The following is a 20,687-nucleotide window of genomic DNA, read 5'->3' on the forward strand; positions in this document are numbered from 1 at the left end:
TCGGTCCTAGTTAAACCACTTTCTAACAATCTCCAAAATGGGACATGGCACAGTGTAAGAGCAATAACGTGAAATAAATTATTTAAATTATCACTACTTATGATTCAAATTCTAGATCAGTAAATATGTGGAAACTTCATGGTCCCTTGTTGACATTAAATCTTTTTTAAATGAGAATAATGATAACACTTTTACCAAATTTTTAAACAGTAAAGGAATTAGTTAATTGGAAAACATCTGGAAGTTATAAATACCTCCATATTCCTATTTCAAAGCCAATATTCTGAAGTTTGTGTTAAGAATTCCATATAATTTCTAGAGTTTTTCTATCATTTTATTTTTAAGAAAATTTATTTTAACTCCCATATGTCAGGCACCATACTAATGAGTTAGGATAAAAATTAAATATAATATAGTTTCTACTCTTAAAAAAGTATAACCAACACCTCTAAATGAGAAACATTTAAAATAAGTAAAAGTGAAGTGTTAAGTAAATGATGATGCTAGCAAAACGCTACAAAAGGAAGGCTTTATAACCAAATTCTAGTGAGTAAAATAATGAGACTGCAATATGGGCTACATGAAGAAAGTTTTGTAGATAGAAAACTCCAGAAATATTGATGATACTAAGATTTATTCCATACTTTCTAGATGCTAAGCATTTGGTAAGTATTTCCTGATAAAAATAATGATTCCAATTTCTCAAAAGAGGTAACCAAAAACTAACTTTGTGTAATTTAGCTCACATTTAGACATGATAGTACTTATCCAAGATCATACAACTTGTGTACAGCAGAGATATGACTGAAATGAGCATAGCCTTATTCAAAAGCCTGCATAAACTACTAAGTTTAGTGAAAAAATACCAGAGTGGCAAGTTGGTAGAAGGTGTTCATTGAATCAGATGTTAGGAAAGTTGAAATTTATTCTGTAGGTAAAGGAACAGAATGTAATCTAGCATATCATTTATTTGTTATATGATCAACTTTAGGCTCAAATTTTGGAAATCTGGAATTGTTGTACAAAGCATTTTCTGTTTCAATTCAGATTTTAAAGCAAGAAATATTGTCAAAAGTAATGAAGCTATTAAAAAAATACACTCAACTAAATAATTTTTCATACTAATTATGGATTCATTTTGTAATATTGTTTTCCTATAATTTTTAACAAAATAAGGTGACATTACTCCAATATTTAATTTTTACAAATTCTAATCAAAGTAATTGAATAATTTTTAAAGTCAAGTATTAAAAAGGATTCATAACAAAGCTATAATCCAGTGACCATCCATATATTTCTACCAGTTCTGCTCCTCTGAGGCAATCAATAAGCCTAAATAATACACAGTCTCATTTCTACTGCTTACTGACTTGACACTTTAGGCCTTGTCTCTTTATATTGTGCTAAGAGGTAAGAATTTAGCTTAGGAATACTACCACTCTATTTATTTAAATCCAGTAATTATGTCACTATTCTAATTTCTTTTCACTTCAACATTCAGACAGGCAACCCTAAACCCTATGTTTTTCATGTCATAGTCCATAGACTCCCTATTTGTCTCCTCATTCATAGGCTACTAAATGGCTCTCCATTTGGTAAGCAACCCAAGTTCCACTTCCAATGCCTTTTTTTTATACATTACTTTTACATTTTTTAAGTGACTAATATTTACATTCTCAAGAATTTGAGACCACAGATCTACTCAAAACATTCACAAACATATCATATCATTTACATTTTATGGTAATGTAAATGTTCTTCACTAAAAAGTCAAGAAGACTGCTAAAATTATCCATAATTTCTTTGCATCCAAATTCATAATTCTTCTGCTTCTCACGAGTGAATGTTTTAACCATCAAATTTCATAAGACTCTTCTGATTCACACCTCCCCAGTTGCCTTGAACTCATTCCCAAGTTTTCCCAAGCCAGCTCAAAGTTGTTCTAAGTGGGTATGAGAAAGAGAGGAGGAAAATAGCTTGCCGTTTTAAGACTTTCTATTAAACCACGTAATTTTATTACCACTTCTTACCACAATTATCTGATTCCTTGGCCCTTTCTGAATGCAGAGCCTCACTAATGTTCAATGAACCAGATGGATTCTCTCTCAGCCTTCTGTTCTCTCTTGGTATTGTCTGTCTTTCAGCATTCTCTGCTACTCATCCATCAACATTCTTCCACTTTCATTTTGTCTAATAAAATATATATTAAAATTTTTTGTTTATCTTTTGAAAATTATTTTTCTATTATTTTAAGGCAAGAGGAAGAATATGTGCACACAATTCACCATAATGAATTGAAATTCGTGTTAATATTTCAGTTAATTGATGATACCCTACTAATGCCAGCTCTTTTCATCTAATCTTCCCCATCTTTTGCTAATTCCATAGTTGAAATTTCTTGCAATAATTAATATAGAGGGTCAGGATTAATGCAAACATTGGTACTGTAAGTAAATAAAGAAAACACAAAATGTTTGCAGTTTTCCAATGCTGCTCACTGAGAAATAGTACTCTTGTTTCCTCCTATCCTTCTTCTCTTTTCCTCCACTATCAGAGGAGGAGTTACATGGGTCATAAAGATTTATTTTTATTTTCTTTGAAATAGAGTCATTTAAGGTACACTGGGGAAAATAAAATGTCTCCAATAAACGGTGATAAACTGGATATTCATATGCAAAAGAATGAAACTAGACCCCTATCTTTCACCATATACAAAAATCATATCAAAATGGATTAAAGATGTAAATCCAAGACCTCACACTGTGAAACTACTACAAGAAAAGTTTGGAGAAAATTTCCAGGGTATTGAGCTGGGCAAAAATTTCTTGACCAATACCCCATAAGCACAAGCAACTAAAGCAAAAAAGGGCAAATGGGATCACATCAAGTTAAGAAGCTTCTTCACAGCAAAGGAAATAATCAACAAAGTGAAGAGACAACACACAGAGTGGGAGAAAATATTTGCACACTAACTCTCTTACAAGGGATTAATAACCAGAGATATATCTGTCTAAAAAGTCCTTCCTAAGCAGTGTAGATATTTTCAACCTCTAGATATTCTCAAGTCGTTCTTTAACCATGAAGTGAAGTTTTGACAATTTTCTCAAGGAGTATCTGGCAAGAAAGTTCAAAGTGGTATGTACAAACCATTGGAAAACAATCACAGTAGTTGTATTCTTGTGGCAAAAAAAAAGTCAGAGTCATCTCAACTGGATAAAAAGTTTAAAAATTTAATTTGTAGATTATAATCATTGTATGGAGAAACTCAAGGCTATGTAATCTCTCTTTCAAGGTCTTCCTGAGTGAAATGTTAGCTACTCAGCCATTTGATCAATGCTTCAGCTACAGACTGACAATTCTATTTCACTCTTTCATCCATCATCCTTGGTATATTTTCTATGGGATTGGAGACCCTCAGAAAAAGTCATGTAACTAAGTGGGGCATTCCATCCCCAGGTTGCTGGTCTGAGCAAGAGATTTGCTTCCATTATGCTGCCATTGTGAATACAGAATTTGTATTAATTTCATATTTGCTTTTGTAGAATAGGCTTAAAAGATACTTGAATCTAAAATTTAGCATCTAACTATTATGCTTAAATTCCTCAAGGTAGTGGCACAATAGTCTCCCTTTGTCTTATGGGAATGTTTGCAACTCTAATTGGTTATGTCAGTTTACCTCACTCCCTGTAGCTCTTCCAGGATAATTTGTTACTGAAAACACTGTTAGTCTCCATAGCTCTTTGAAATGTGGAAGCCCTAGGTCCATAATCTGGCTTTTTATTGGCCAATAATTACTCAGTGTTAGAGTTCTTTTCATAAAATCTAGCTTCTCTGCACAAGCTAAGCTAAAAGAGATGTTCTGGTATTTGATAGGAAAAGAGAATGATAACCTCTGTCCTCAGTTTCTTTTGATTACACTTAGCCTCTGTCAAAAAGTTATTGAGCCAGGCTGGAAGACCTTGTGATCACAGGGTTCCTTTCTGCTCAAGAAAAATGTACATTCTAATTGAGACAGCAAGTTTATAGACAAGGTCAAACCATGTTTCCCTGAATGGAATTCTACTCCTCATTTGTACTTCTGAGAAGTCTTCTGAATCTCTCACAGATGAGCATATATAATTCTGTAATGCCAAAAGATTAAGCTATTAATATCTGTTCAAGCCAAAAAAATTACAGAAAATCCTCTAAATGGGACTATTCTACCAGGAACAATGGGGAAACTAAGTTAATTTATAAGGCTAAATGAAACATTTTTATATGCATAAATATGATTTTTAAGAGTAGGGTATATTTTTGCTCCAGTTTTCATATCTTTTCACTCTGTGACAAGTTTTTCTTTCTTCCACACTATTGGTATAAAACACACTTGTGTATGAAAGTTACTGCCATCCAAAGAGGCAATTCTTACATTCAATGTTTTCATATTATTCTTGTTTTCATGTGTGTCTGTGTGAAGAGACCACTAAACAGGCTTTGTGTGAGCAATAAAGCTTTTGATCACCTGGGTGCAGCCAGGCTGAGTCTGAAAAGAGAGTCAGCAAAGGGAGATAAGGGTGGGGCCATTTTATAGGATTTGGGTAGATAAAGGAAAATTACAGTCAAAGGGGGTTGTTCTCTGGCGGGCAGAGTGGGGGTCACAAGGTGCTCAGTGGGGGAGCTTTTGAGCCAGAATGAGCCAGGAGAAGGAATTTCACAAGACAATGTCATCAGTTAAGGCAGGAACAGGCCATTTTCACTTCTTTTATGGTGGAATGTCATCAGTTAAGGCAGGAACCGGCCCTCTGGATGTGTACATGCAGATCACAGGGGATATGACGGCTTAGCTTGGGCTCAGAGGCCTGACATTCCTGTCTTCTTATATTAATAAGAAAAATAAAATGAAATAGTGGTAAAGTGTTGGGGCGGCAAAAATTTTGTGGGGTGGTTTGGAGAGATAATGGGCGATGTTTCTCAGGGCTGCTTCGAGCAGGATTAGGGGCGGCGTGGGAATCTAGAGTGGGAGAGATTAAGCTGAAGGAAGATTTTGTGGTAAGGGGTGATATTGTGGGACTGTTAGAAGAAACATTTGTCATTTAGAATTATTGGTGATGGCCTGGATATGGTTTTGTATGAATTGAAAAACTAAACGGAATCAGAGAAGGAGAAAAACAGGTATAAAAGGACTAAGAATTGGGAGGACCTGGGACATCTAATTAGAGTGCCTAAAGAGATTCAGCATAGTCCTGTCAGCAAAGATTATTTATTTACTTCAAGAGTTAAGAGTGGCAGTTTGGGGATAGCACTAGGAGATATCAGCTGTAATGGCTTGAAGAAACAGTGTAAACTGGCAGTGTAAACAAGAGCAGGGCATGTAAGAGTAGTTGAGAACGGTGAATAGGAGTATGACTAGACAGAAGATAGTAGGGATGACAAGTTTTTTGGGGCACAGTCCAAGTTGGTCTGGTGTCTGGAATGAGACTGGGGCCTAATAAAAAGGAGCGTCTATACAGGAGCTCAAATGGGCTGTACCTTCTAGCATTCTGAGGACAGGTCTGATTTCTGAGAAGGGAAAGTGGTAAAAGTATTTTCCAGTCCTTTTTAAGTTGGTGGCTGAGCTTGGTGAGGTGTGTTTTTAAAAGACCTTTAGTCCGTTCTACTTTTCCTGAAGACAGAGGACCATAAGGGATATAAAGGTTTCACTGAGTACTAAGAGCCTGAAAAACTGCTTGGCTGATTTGATTATAAAGGCTGGTCTGTTATCAGACTGTATAGAGGTGGGAAGGCTAAACTGAGGAATTATGTCTGACAGAAGGGAAGAAATGACTGCGGTGGCCTTCTCAGACTTTGTGTAGGAAAGGCCTGTACCTGTCCAGTGAAAGTGTCTACCTAGAGTAGGAGGTATTTTAGTTATCTGACTTGGTGCATGTTGAGTAAAGCTAATTTGCCAGTCCTGGGTGGGGGCAAATCCTCGAGCTTGGTGTGTGGGGAAGGGAGGGGGCCTGAATAATCCCTGAGGAGTAGTAGAATAGCAGATGGAACACTGAGAAATTATTTCCTTGAGGATAGATTTCCACAATGGAAAGGAAATGAGAGGTTCTAAGAGGCGGGCTAGTGGCTTGTACTATAGCATAGCCTGCCTTTGCTGGTGTGTGGCTATTAGGCCTGGTGGAACTGCCATTAATAAATCAAGTGTGATCAGGGTGAGGAACAGGAAAGAAGGAAATTTGGGGAAATGGGGTGAATGTCAGGTGGATCAGAGAGATACAGTCATGGGGGTCAGGTGTGGTATCAGGAATAATGTGGGAGGCCCGATTGAAGTCCGGGCCAGGAACAATGGTAATTGTGGGACTTAACAAAGACTGAGTACAGCTGAAGGAGCCGGGGAGCAGAAAGCATATGCATCAGGTATGAGGAAGAAAATGGATTTTGGAAGTTATGAGAAATATAGAGAGTGAGTTGAGCATAGTTTGTGATTTTTATGGCCTCTAAAAGTATTAAAGCAGCAGCAGCCACTGCACGCAGACATGAGGGCTAGGCTAAAACAGTAAGGTCAAGTTGTTTGGACAGAAAAGTCTACAGGGTGCGGTCCTGGCTCTTGTGTAAGAATTCTGATCGCACTAACCATGCCTGGGAAGGAAAGGAGTTATTGTTTTGTAAGGGATTGAGATTTGGGAGATTAATCAGACACGATCAGCAGGGAGAGCACATGTGTTTTTATGAGAATTATGCTGAGATAGGTAACAGATGAGGATGAAATTTGGGCTTGACTGAAGTAATGGGGCCTGTCTGTGAAGCTTTGTGGCAGTACAGCCCAGGTAATTTGCTGAGCCTAATGGGTGTCAGGGTCAGTCTAAGTGAAAGCGAAGAGAGCCTGAGATGAAGGGTGCAAAGGAATAGTAAAGAAAGCATGTTTGAGATCCAGAACAGAATAATGGGTTATAGAGGGAGGTACTGAGGATAGGAGAGTGTATGGGTTTGGCACTATGGGGTGGATAGGCAAAACAATTTGGTTGATAAGGCACAGATCCTGAACTAACCTGTAAGCCTTGTCTGATTTTAGGACAGGTAAAATGCGGGAATGGTAAGGAGAGTTTATAGGCTTTAAAAGGCCACGCTGTAACAGGCGAGTGATAACAGGCTTTAATCTTTTTAAAGCGGGCTGTGGGATGGGATATTGGCATTGAGCAGGGTAAGAGTGATTAGGTTTTAATGGGATGGTAAGGGGTGCATGATCGGTCACTAAGGAGGGAGTAGAGGTGTCTTATACTTGTGGGTTAAGTTGGGGAGATACAAGGGGAGGATGTGAAGGAGGCTTTGAACTTGGGGAAAAGGTGGCAATGAGGTGTGGCTGTAGCCTAGGAATAGTCAGGGAAGCAGATAATTTAGTTAAAGTGTCTCGGCCTAATAAGGGAACTGGGCAGGTGGGGATAACTAAAAAGGAGTGCTTAAAAGAGTATTGTCTAAGTTGGCACTAGAGTTGTGGAGTTTTAAGGGGTTTTGAAGCTTGGCCATCAATAGCTACAACAGTTATCCGGGCGAGGGAAACAGGCCTATGAAAAGAAGGCACGTGGAGTGGGTAGCCCCCATATTGATTAAACAAGGAATGGACTTACTCTCCACTGTGAGAGCTACCTGAAGCTCGGTGTCTGTGATGGTCCCAGGTGCTTCCGAGGTGATTTGGCAGTGTCAATCTTCAGCTGCTAAGCCAGGAAGATCTGGGAAGGAGTCAGTCAGAGAGCCTTGGGCCAGAGTTCCAGGGGCTCTGGGAGTGGCTGCCAGGTGAGTTGAACAGTCCGATTTCCATCCGATTTCCAATGGGGTCCTGCACAGATGGGACACTGCTTAGGAGGAATCCTGGGCTGCAGGCATTCCTTGGCCTGGTGGCCAGATTTCTGGCACTTGTAGCAAGCTCCTGGGGGAGGCAGTTCTGGAGGAAAGCCTGGCCACGGCGGTTTAGGTGTTTGGAAGTTCTTGTATGCTGGAGATGTGGCTGGGTTTTGTCTCACAGCAGAGGCAAGTAATTGTAACTCAGAAATGCGTTGCCGTCTGGCTGCTTCCTCTGTATTATTGTATACCTTGAAGGTGAGGTTGATTAATTCCTGTTGTGGGGTTTGAGGGCCAGATTCTAATTTTTGAAGTTTTTTCCTAATGTCAGGAGTGGATTGGGTGATAAAATGCATTTTAAGAATAAGACGGCCTTTTGACTTTTTAGGGTCTAGGGCTGCAAAGCGTCTCAGGGTTGCTGCCAAATGAGCCAAGAACTAGGCTGGGTTTTTCATATTTGATGAAAAAGAGCCTAAACGCTAACTGATTTTGGGAGAGGTCAGATAAAGAAAAAGGAGCATTAACCTTGACTGTGCCTTTAGCTCCAGCCACCTTTTTAAGAGGAAATTGCTGGGCAGGTGGGGGAAGGCTAGTTGAGGAATGAAACTGTAAGCTGGACCAGGTGTGAGGAGAGGAGGTGATAAAAGGATTATAGGGTGGGGGAGCAGAGGCTGAGGAAGAACTGGGACTTGGCTTGGCCTGGCAAGGAGGGGAGAGGTCAGATGCGTCTGTAGAAAAGGAAGATTAGAAAGACTTAGCGACGCTTGGGGTTAGGACTGAGGGGACAGGCGGGAGGGAAAGAAGGAAGATTTGGGATGAGTTGCATTGGGAACAGAGACTAGAGAGGGACTGATGTGTAAAAGAATGCCTGGACGTCGGGCACCTCAGACCATTTGCCCATTTTACGACAAGAATTATTTAGATCTTGTAGGATGGAAAAATTGAAAGTGCCGTTTTCCGGCTATTTGGAACTACTATCGAGTTTGTATTGGGGTCAAGCAGCATTGCAGAAGAAAATAAGATGCTTAGATTTTAGGTCAGGTGAGAGTTGAAGAAGTTTTAAATTCTTAAGAACACAGGCTAAGGGAGAAGAAGGAGGAATGGAAGGTGGAAGCTTGCCTATAGTGAAGGAGGCAAGCCCAGAGAAAAGAGAGTAGAGACACGGAGAAGGGGTAGGGGGTTCTTGCCCTCCAGAAAAGCAGAGAAGGGGTCAGGGCATGGAAATAAGGGGTTGGGGCACAGAGATAAGAGGTCAGGACATGGAAATAAGGGATCAGGGTGCAGAGATAAGAGGTCAGGGCATGGAAATAAGGGATCGGGGCACAGAGATATAAGAGGTTGGGATGCGGAAATAAGGGATTGGGGCACAGAGATATGAAGTTGGGGTACTTGCCCCTCCCCTAGAAAAGTGGGACTTGCCGCTAAGGGTGAAGGAGAAGGGGTTGGGGGTTTCTTGCTCCCCAGAAAGGCAGAGAAGGAGTAGAGACATGGAGAGAAGGGGTTGGGGTACTTGCCTCTCCCCCAGAAAAGCGGGACTTGCCGCTAAGGGTGAAGGACCAAGGCAGGCATCCCTGCATGGTCTGACACCTCTGAAACCTGGGTGAATAATCAGAGAGGCATCCCTGCAATGATTAAACACCAAGGGAAAGCTGCCTTCCCAGTCCATGACTGGTGCCAGAGTTTTGGGTCCACGGATAAAACATGTCTCCTTTGTCTCTATCAGAAAATGAAAGGAATTGAAATTAAAAGAAGAGAGAGATTGAAGTGTGGTGCCAAAACTGAAAGGAGAAAGAGGTTGAGGGATAGTGAGGGAGGTTGGAGAAGAGAGTAAAAAGAGGCTGCTTACTGTATTTGAAATTGGTGAGATGTTTCTTGGGCTGGTCGTTCTGAGGACCTGAGGTCGTAGGTGGATCTTTCTCATGGAGCAAAGAGCAAGAGGACAGGGGATTGATCTCCCAAGGGAGGTCCCCCGATCCGAGTCATGGCACCAAATTTCATGCATGTCTGTGTGAAGAGACCACTAAACAGGCTTTGTGTGAGCAATAAAGCTTTTGATCACCTGGATGCAGGCAGGCTGAGTCTGAAAAGAGAGTCACCAAAGGGAGATAAGAGTGGGGCCATTTTATAGGATTTGTGTAGATAAAGGAAAATTACAGTCAAAGGGGGGTTGTTCTCTGGCAGGCAGAGTGGGGGTCACAAGGTGCTCAGTGGGGGAGCTTTTGAGCCAGGATGGGCCAGGAGAAGGAATTTCACAAGACAATGTCACCAGTTAAGGCAGGAACAGGCCATTTTCACTTTTGTGGTGGAATGTCATCAGTTAAGGCAGGAACCGGCCATCTGGATGTGTACATGCAGGTCACAGAGAATATGACAAGAGGCCTGACACTTGTCTTCACTGGTTTTTAAATTCATTGCAAATACCTTATTACTAATGATTAAGTACATATTTAAAAAATAATTTTTAAAAGATTCAAATTATCCCTAAAATAATTGTATTGTACTTGCACTCCAATCTGCTTCACTTGAGTGAGGGATAGAATGAAGTTGCTTATAACTTTACACAACTTTTGAAATGATTAGAACTGAGCATATCCTGCAACCTATGTTATAGCCAGTAGTAAATGACTGTAATCTATGCATTTTATTGTGATTTATTTTTCTTCGAAACTATATTCATTTTTGTCATCAAGTTGTGGGTATACCAATGGAAATATTTCCTGTGTGATGCCATGTTTTATATTATCTCTTTACCTTCCTTTGATTCAGCATGTCATTTTCTTGTTCTTTCTGTGGAACTTATCCTAAAATTCTTTACCCTTTCAAATGAATAATGGTCAAGTGTGGAAATATGCTAAAGTCTCTCCTATTAAAAGAATAATAAGGTCTCCACAACAACAATGAAAGGATCTTCCTTTAAGTGTGTATCTTCTCTCTCTCTCTCCTTATTCTTACTACTCACTCTCTTCAATATTTTTGAACAACCTCATTTTATACTTTACTGTTTATATCTTCACCTCCTTCTTCTCACTGGTCATAACATTCCAGCCTTGCTTCCATCACTCTCTTGAAACAGATTTTCCTAGGCTCACCAAGGATCATCATGTCACTGAACAAGTGGACACTGCTCAGTCCATGTGTAATATAATCCTTGGTGGTGCTTTGTGTAATTAATCACTCCCTCATTCTAAGAACTCTCTTTTCTCTAGGCTTCCATGGCCCTGCACACTCCTGAGTTAGCCTTGCCTTTTTGGTTATATCCTTTCTGTTTCATGTGTTCAACCTGTCCATTAAATATTTGGAATTCCTCAAGACTGATTCGTAGATTCTTTTCTTTTTCTCATACCAAATATTTTCACTGAGAAACTTTCCTAGGCTACTACATATTGCAGATGATTTTCAAATTGATGTCTCCATCCTAGACCCCTTCATAAGTTTATCTCCAATTGGATATCTTCAAAACAAAAATTATAATATTGTCCCCTCTCTACCACCTACTGGTCATATTCTATCCTCTCCTACCACAACGGAAGGCCCCACTATGCAAGTCAGTCATGACTTGACTAATGGTCAAGACCATCCAGTCATGCAAGCTGGAAATCCTCACATCCCCTTTTGCTTAACCATCACACCCCACTTCCAATTCATTATAAACTTCTATTTTTACCTTATGAGGCTCTGTTAAATCCATCCTCTATTCTCAATTTCCAAGGCCACCATTCTAACCTAAGTCTCTTATCCCTGAAAAAAAATCTCTGGCTGATTTTTCCGCCATTCACTGTAGTCCTCACCTAGTAAGTTTCCTCACTGCAGACAGATTTAACTTTACATTATGAATCTTGTTATCTTACCCATATTCTTAAAATAATGTAATGTCTTTCTACTGCATTCAGAATAAAAGGCAAATTTTAAGGTGATCGATAGGGTGATGCCTGTTCTGGCCCTTGCCTACATTTTTAGCCCAATTCTATAACTTTTGTCCCTTTGCCAGCTATACTGCACACAGTACACATACATTTCTTTTTTCTGGGAATGCTAATTTATAGAGTCTTCTTTGTTTTCCCATTTAGATAATAAAGTCATTCCACATTTTATTGTAATGATCCACACTGTGTTGTACACAGATAGCAGAACTTCTTTTGTCTTTATATGTTGAGATTGATCACTGGGTAATTTAACAACTTTTTTTTTAATACCTTCACACAGTGTTTATTATGTACTCAGTTGAATTTTGGCATCATTCATTCATTTTTAAACCCATATATTTAATAGGCATTGATTAAGCATGAATCAATCAGAATGATTTTGAAGTTCTGACATCAGGAGAAGGAAGTTAGGAGTTGGATCAGGCTGGGAACTTGATCTTGTTAATGGGTTGGAGATGAAGAAGGCATAAAGTGGCACCACCATTCTTTCGCATCCCATTTATGTCACAGTCTAAATACTCATGTTCTAATCACATACAAAGCAAAAGATTGTCACTTTCAGCATGCTTCCTCTATCATGTTACCATCAGGCTTCACCATCATGAATCAACACAATATCTTCAGAAACTTGAAAAGTGTCACTTTTGGAGAATGTGATTGAGGCAAGCATTTTCTTCTCCCATACAAGCCCCACTGCAAACTTCGGAGCCAGCTTAAAGCATAAACAAAATAGAATCCCTGCCTTAAAGCATTCACCCTCTATATCAAATTCACATCTTTAAAAACCATGCTAAAATCTAATTGATTACACTTTAAGAATTTTTTTTACAACTTTCTGCTCTTCTTATTAATTTAGTGACACTGTCCTTTTCCAAGTCCATATTGTATCTCACCTGCATCTTAACTCCTCCAATTTGTTCTCTTGGCCTACAGTCTCTCCTCTTCAATGTATCCTGCACACTGATGTTATCAGCATTATCTCACTCTATGTCTAATAAAAGATACACTCTTCCTGCTGTGTTCTCTGAGTATATCATGTCTTTTCAAAAACTGTTACCTCTGAACGCGATGTTCCCCCTGTCAGAATACTCTCCTTCCTCTTTCTTCTTCACTTGTCAAACTCCTACCCACTCTTCAAGATTGAGCCCAAATGTCACCACCTGTGTGATGCCTTCCCTATATCCCTCAGGCAGGATTAGTCATTCCTTCTTGATGTTGCCAGAGTATATCATTATTTCTTATGGATAGTACTGCCATTGAGCTTTCAGTGCTGTTTCACTAGGGTGTGAGCTCCTTAAAGACAAGAACTGTATCTTGTTCCTCATCACAGGGAAAGCACCCTGTCTTACACATAGTAGGTACTCTATCTATGTACATTGACACAATGTGAAATGGGATATAACAAAATTACTTACTATATGACACATTAAACATTTATCTAACTTTCCCAAAAAAGAAAAGGATTTTCTCTAAAGCAGAAAATAAGTAACAACAAAAATTTCAGATAAAAAGTACAAAATATCCATCTGCAGAGAGCTGATATGAGTGTTCATTATTGGGAAATTGAATGGAGAAGAAAGATCACACATAGGTACTGCCTGTGGAAATGTGGCTGGCTGAGGAGACACCTGGCAAAATGTCTTAGCCAGTTTTCCATTGTGGGAAAATGAAAAGTAAATTTTATCAGGCTCAATTTCAGACAATCATTTGAGCCTTGAATAATGGAACTGACCAGTAAACCAGTTTGTCATTTTTTTTACTAGTAAATTTAAGTTTTCTTTTAAAAGATGACCAATTTAATCAGGTAGTGTTACATGTTTTCAATTAATGAAGAACATATTTCCAGCGACAAATATGACATAGTCCTCAGTGAATGGAACTCTAGCCACACTGAAATATGTACACTTAGTAAAAAGGTAATACAAACTACAAAATGGTATAGCATTATACACCATGATTTCATACTGAAAGTTCCCTTTATGAGTGGGAAAAAAATGTTAAAAGTGGTTTGTTGAAGTTCTTTTTTCTAATCAGGACTAGAACTTAGTGCTTTTAATTTTAAGCACAAGGCTTCTCCTTTAGATGTTTATAGTGAGTCCCCAAAACATGGAACACGGATATTGCAATACTAGAGTTAAAATATCATTTCTAACTAATGATTTTTTAAAATAGAGAAACACAGACAATATATAAATGACATGTTTCTTATAAACTATTTATGAATTTTCATTTATCATAAACTAAAAGTTTTATTTTGGGGCTATTACTTACAAGTGTATAAAACTCTTTTTATAAAAGCAGCAGATATAATTTAACTTAATGAGAATATTATAAAAAGAGTTGTCCTAAAAATTTTTCCAATAAAGCATACAGCCTTTTAAAAAAAGCATTATTCCTTCCATTCATTATATTTCCAATGATCATTCTTCTGTTGGCTCCAACACAAACATTAGGGTTATTATGGGAAAAATTAGAATAATAGCTCTGAGTTGAACAAATAAATAGGCATTCATTTGAAGTTTGTATCTTGAAGGCTAGCTTCCATTTCCTTTATCTTTTTTGGACCTGTCATAGGAAATCATTGGTCCAATAACACCCCGTGTTTCCCAAATCATCTTGAGAGCACACATTTTTACTTTACTTACTTTTTGCTTTCTAAATGTAGTCCCGTATGAACAAACATGAGTGTAAATTAATTATATAAATTTGTCTGTGGTCTAAAAGACAGAATTATTTACCTTTGAAGCTACCCATATTTGCAGTGTTCTAGAAAGTTAGATCTTTTATTGAATCTGTTCTCTCCTCAGAGCAAAGTAAACTGGTTCACTAAAAGGTGTGCTGATTGTCCTTTATTCAAAATGAATCCATGCATTCTCAACTGATTGAAAATATTTTGGTGGTTTCTATCTTCTAAACCAAATGCTTCTCCTTATTGACAATACTGTGAGTTTTCTCTTTTCTTTACATGATAGTAATAACATTAAAGCTGTTTCTCAAGGGTGCATGGAGATAGCTTTTCTTCATAAAGCCAGAATACATCCTATTACTTCTGGAAAGCATAGACTAGTTATCCACATGCCTCCTTACTGATTTGCTTTCCTTCCAGTTTCTTCTCTAGCTAATTCATCATAGATCTCCTAAAATATTACTTTGCACATGTTATACTCTACCACAAAAAGTTTATGCGATGTTCAGTTTATATATAATCAAGATAAATGTCTAAGTTTGACTTTGCAAGTTCTACAGCATGCATGATTTCTTGTATATTGCCCTATGCTTACCTGAATTCCTAGGGATAGAAATGGCAAATTTAAAATCTGGTCATTATTACTCATGCAGATATGTTAAAATTAAGAATCTGTACTACAGGCCAGGCCCAGTGGCTCACGCCTGTAATCCCAGCACTTTGGGAGCCTGAGGCAGGAGTTTGAGACACCTGAGGTCAGGATCTCAAGACCAGCTTGGCCGACATGGTGAAACCCCGTCTCTACTAAAAATACAAAATTTAACTGGGTATAGTGGTGCGCGTCTGTAATCCCAGCTATCCGGGAGGCTGAGACAGGAAAATTGCTGGAACCCAGGAGGTGGAGGCTGCAGTGAGCCAAGATCTCATCACTGCACTCCAGTCTGGGTGAGAGAGGGAGACTCCATCTCAAAAAAATAAAAAAATAAAACATATATAGAATCTGTACTACAGATACCAACATTCTTCATTTACTATTTGCATATAAACAAAATCACATCTTCTCTCAAGCAATGATAATGCCTTACAGATTAGATACAATGATCATTCTGAGTGACTTAAGACAGCAATCATTTAGCCCAGCTTAGATTTGACTATTCTTTGGAACCAGTTTCTTAGCAAAGAAATGGTCAAGGATAGAGTCTAATTATAGAAATGTTTAGTTTGTGCTTTAAAAGTGTAGTGCTACCATGTAATGTCATGCTTGTTGTTTATTGTCCAATGGCAAGGAACATCATTCATACGTACTGGAGAAGTGTGGCTTCCTTTGGAGTGGTGTGATTTGTTATCTGCACACCTGTTCTTAGTAGTTTCTATATTCTAGTTGTGTGCAGTGTCTAATATATATTCATTAAGTACATTCTGTTGATCCCACTGTTAATAATTTCAGCTTTACTGGAATTTTTGTTTAATTGTTTTATTAATTACTGAGAAAGGTGTGGTTAAAACTCTCCAACATGATTTGTCTGTTTCTTTATGTAATTTTATCAATTTTTGGCTTATTTATTTTTTAAGCTATATTATTAAGAGCTTAACAATTTAAACTTGTATCTTTTTGGTGAATGGAGTGTTTCTAATTATGAAGTGATTTTCCTTGTATTTAAATAAATACTGTTTTGTTAAAGTATATTTCATTCAATATTAACATAGTCTATGAGCTTTCTCTTAGTTATTATTTACATGGTAAGATATTCCCCATATTTTACTTTCAGTCCTTCAGCAACTTATATTATACATAATCTTCTTATAACCAGAATTAAGAGTTTGAATTTATTTTCAGTCCAATTTAAAAATTTCTTAATTTTAAATAAAATACTTTTCACTTCCAGTTAATGTAATGTCTAATATATTTGGGTTTGTGTCTATATGTTATTCTGTTTCTTGTGTATAGTGCTTTTCATTTCCTTTCTTGCTTTTTCATCTTTATTTTGTTTTCCACATGTATCATTTCATCATTATTGTCCCATTTTTTTCTATCATTGTTTAGAATTTATTCACTTGCTAATGATTCAGTGATACTTTAGAAATTATGACACATATAATTGATTTCCTCAAGTAATATGACAACTTGGGGCACTTTCATTCCATTTACCTTCACTCCTGACCTACTACTGTGAGTTTTAATGCTGCAATTTTTTAACATGCAAAACAACAGGGTTTTGTGTAGTTAATGCACCTTTTGTTTAGCCCACATATTTAGAATGTATTTAAACTTTATTTTTTCTTACCTCTCAGATTCGTTTTATGGAACTACTTTCTTTACACCTAAAGTGCATCTGTTGTAATTTTATATAGTGATAAAACTCTTCAGTTTTTGCTTTTCTGAAAATGTCTTTATTCCACCTTCAATTTTGAAGGAGTAATTCTTAAGATATCTAATTCTAATTTAGTAATTATTTTCTTTCAAACTCTTGGAGATTTTATTTTGCTGTATTCTGGCTTCCAACTGTTACTGTTGTGAAATAAGGCCTAAATTGAACTGAGGTTCCTTTAAAGAAAATTCTTCTGCTATGACTGCTTTAAGAGCTTCCTTTGGTATCTGGTATTCTGAAATTTAATTATCATATGTCTAGGTGTGGATATTGATTTATGTTATACGTGGAATTGGTTAGAATTCTTGAACCTGTGAATTCTACTCTTTTATCAGTTCTGGAAAACTCAGCCATAATCCTTTTTATCTGTTCCATTCTTTATCTTATTTCCTTCTGAAATGCGAATAAAAATATTTTAGAGCATCTCAGTCTTAATCTCCCACTTCCTTCATTTTATTGCTGTCTATATTAACTCAATTAACTAATTCCTTCTTCAGCCATGTCTAATCTCCTATTTTGTACCCTCTATGGAGTTTTTATTTGAGATTTCTTAAAGTTTTTATTTCTGGAAATTCTAGTGGTTTGATAAATTTTAAAGAATTTTCTGGGGCCGGGCATGGTGGCTCACACCTGTAATCCCAGCACTTTCGGAGGCCCAGGCAGGTGGATCATCTGAGATCAGGAGTGCGAGACCTGACTGGTAGACATGGTGAAACCCTGCCTCTACTAAAAAAAATACAAAAATTAGCCAGGCATGGTGATGCACTCCTGCAATCCTAGCTACTCAGGAGGCCGAGGCAGGAAAATCGCTTGAACCCGGGAGGCAGAGGTTGCAGTGATCCCGGATCGTGCCACTGCACTCCAGTCTGGGCAACAAGAGTGAAATTCCATCTCAAAAAAAAGAAAAAAAAGAATTTTATATAAATTTATTATTGCTTTTATGTGTTTAAATTCAGTAAACACATTTATATCATCATCTGTGCATAACTATGTGGAACATATTTGGGTCTGTTCCTGCTTATTTTATTTATGCTGTATGTTTTTCCTGTGTGTTTATTTTGAGCTTCTTATTTTTCTTCAATATATTTATGAGACTACCTATAAGCCTAGTAAATTACAGAGATCATTTAGGTTTACTTCTTCAAGTGGCTAGAGCCACTAGTGGTTCTTCCTTCACCTTAAACAGACTTTTTTTTTTTTTTTGACCATGCAGATAATATTAATTTCAGTTGCAATTCAGCCTGTTGGCTGACTTGTATGTGCCAGATCCCAGGGATAGGTATATTTGTTTTGTTCTTTCATCTTGCTTCATTGAGTGTCAGGGCAATTTTTCTTGCATTTTGTTATGACTTGGCAGAGGGAGGGTGATAGTTGACTGCTATTATAGCCTTTGGAGTCCCAACTTTATATAACAAGTGTACATAGAGGCTAAGGGCTTTCCATGTTGAGATAACCACCCAAAGAATTAAGTATACACTCTTTAGTAAAAGTTTATTCAGTGTTCTCTCTACCTCTAGCTTTGCATCTTCACTTACATAATTTATTTTTTTATTTTCATTATTTTTATTTTTGAGATGGAGTCTTGCTCTGTTGCCCAGGCTGAAGTGCAGTGGTGCAATCTCAGCTCACTGCAACCTCCACCTCCTGGGTTCAAGCAGTTCTTCTGCTTCAGCCTCCCTAGCAGCTGGGACTACAGACATGCGCCACCATGCCCAGCTAATTTTTTTTTTTTTTTCCGGTATGGATGGGGTTTTACCTTGTTGGCCAGGCTGATCTCGAACTTCTGACCTGAAGATATCCACCCACCTCAGCCTCCCAAATAATTCTTATACTAACTTAGAGCACTTTCCCACCTGAAAAGTCTGTAATTCCATATTTAACTGTGAATTTTATTGTGAACCTCTACTTGAAAAAGGTGTGGGAACTTGGGCTCTTAAGAATTGAAGAGGACATTCCAGTTCTTTTAGTAGAATGACAGTTTTACATTTTTACATTTTTTGATATTCTAGTTATCCATGTCTTAAATTTCCACATAGTCACAAAGGACCTCAAGGTGAAAAGTTTTCTTTAAATCTGTTTTCTCATCAGTAGAGTGTCTGGTGACTAGCATATATGTATTTTGGTTTATTGAAATTTGGCAGTCTTAGTTTCCTAAAGATATATTTTCATTCCTTGAGAAAGAGGAAACACCAGAGTCAATTTCAAAAGCCCCAAATATGTCTCAATTAGCTTTTAGGAAGTTTGCTTTGATTAGTAAGAATGCAAAAGTAACTTGACATTTACTTTAATCAGAGAAAATGATACACTTTTAACATTGGTTCTGAATTCTTCTCTAACACTTTGAAAGGATTCATCTGAATCTTTCTTAATTTCCACTTTGTGAGTGTAGCCCATGCTTATATTTATGTGTCCCTCCTCTATGTATCCCACTCAACCCTGCAATGAAACCCAAAACACACACACATACACACACACAAGTACACACGAAAACATAAAACCAGACTATTTCTACTTAAAATCAGAAGAATCCTATCTGGGTCAAATCTGCTGTTTCAAAGATCATAAAAATTTCTGGAATGTGAAAATGTAGATGAAAGGCGGCATAGGTAAGCAGACTGGAGTTTAGGGACTTAAAATTTTAATGCCAGTTATTTGTGTCCCCTAAGATAAATGACTAATCTGCCTCCATTAGCAGGGAATTGAAATACCATGGGGTGTTTCAGGAATAATGAATAAAAATTGGTAAGTAATTTATTTTTGCAAGTATTCTATAAACCCTGAAACATATAGATCATCTGAATGATATACTTAATATGCATGTCATAGTATGCCCTAAATATTTTTTATCAGTTTATAATTTTTGTTTTCTAGCCAAAACAATGTGATAAAAATTGCCGCTGGGTACACGGCCTACTACAGAAGAGTCTCATGGTAGAGAACATTTGTGAAAATTGCCAGGTTGAATGATATGAACTTTTGGAAGTTGGGAGAAAAGTCAGACCTTTGAAGAACTTATCCTAATAGAATATTTAGAGCGATGCTCCATGGGGTTCAGTAAAAATCAATACCAAACTCCATGGCAAGTCCTTTATCCCCAGTGGCAACCTATTTCTAAATGTGAGAGAAAGATAGAGTAATCCAGTTACCCAATGATTGCACTGTTCTGAATTCTCAAGAAACTCTCAAATATATATATATTTTTACTTTGCTTTAGAGCTTTTTAATCCATCTTGAGTACTAATGGCCCTTAATGCAGTGTAAGAGAATGCAACATCTTGGCTTCTTAGCAACTAAAAGTTGCTAGTAAATTTAGTCTCTAAAAGATTGTCTGTTTTTGAGAAGTAAAAAAGGTCAATTTAACTTACTTAAAATTTGATTAGATATAAATTAACTTATGTGCTCTGTAACTTTTTTGTTAAATGTTTTATTTTGGGAATCAAAGAAAAGTAACAATAATAAAACATGTCTTAAATTCTTGCAACCATAATAATTATCAGATCCTCAGATAATGGATTAATGATGAGAGTAAGTGAGGTACTATTCTGAATGAAAGTTTAGAACTTGCGGGTATATTAATGTTTCCTTCCTCTTTCTTTTTTTTGCTTTCTATTTTTTTTTAATTATTATACTTTAAGTTCTAGGGTACATGTGCACAACATGCAGGTTTGTTACATATGTATACATGTGCCATGTTGGTGTGCTGCACCCATTAACTCGTCATTTACATTGGGTATATCTCCTAATGCTTTCCCTCCCCCTTCCCCCCAACCCCACAACAGGCCCCGGTGTGTGATGTTCACCTTCCTGTGTCCAAGTGTTCTCATTGTTCATTTCCCACCTATGAGTGAGAACATGCGGTGTTTGGTTTTTTGTTCTTGCGATAGTTTGCTGAGAATGATGGTTTCC

This window comes from Pongo abelii, chromosome 2, assembly GCF_028885655.2.
Source record: "Pongo abelii isolate AG06213 chromosome 2, NHGRI_mPonAbe1-v2.0_pri, whole genome shotgun sequence".
Classification (NCBI taxonomy): domain Eukaryota; kingdom Metazoa; phylum Chordata; class Mammalia; order Primates; family Hominidae; genus Pongo; species Pongo abelii.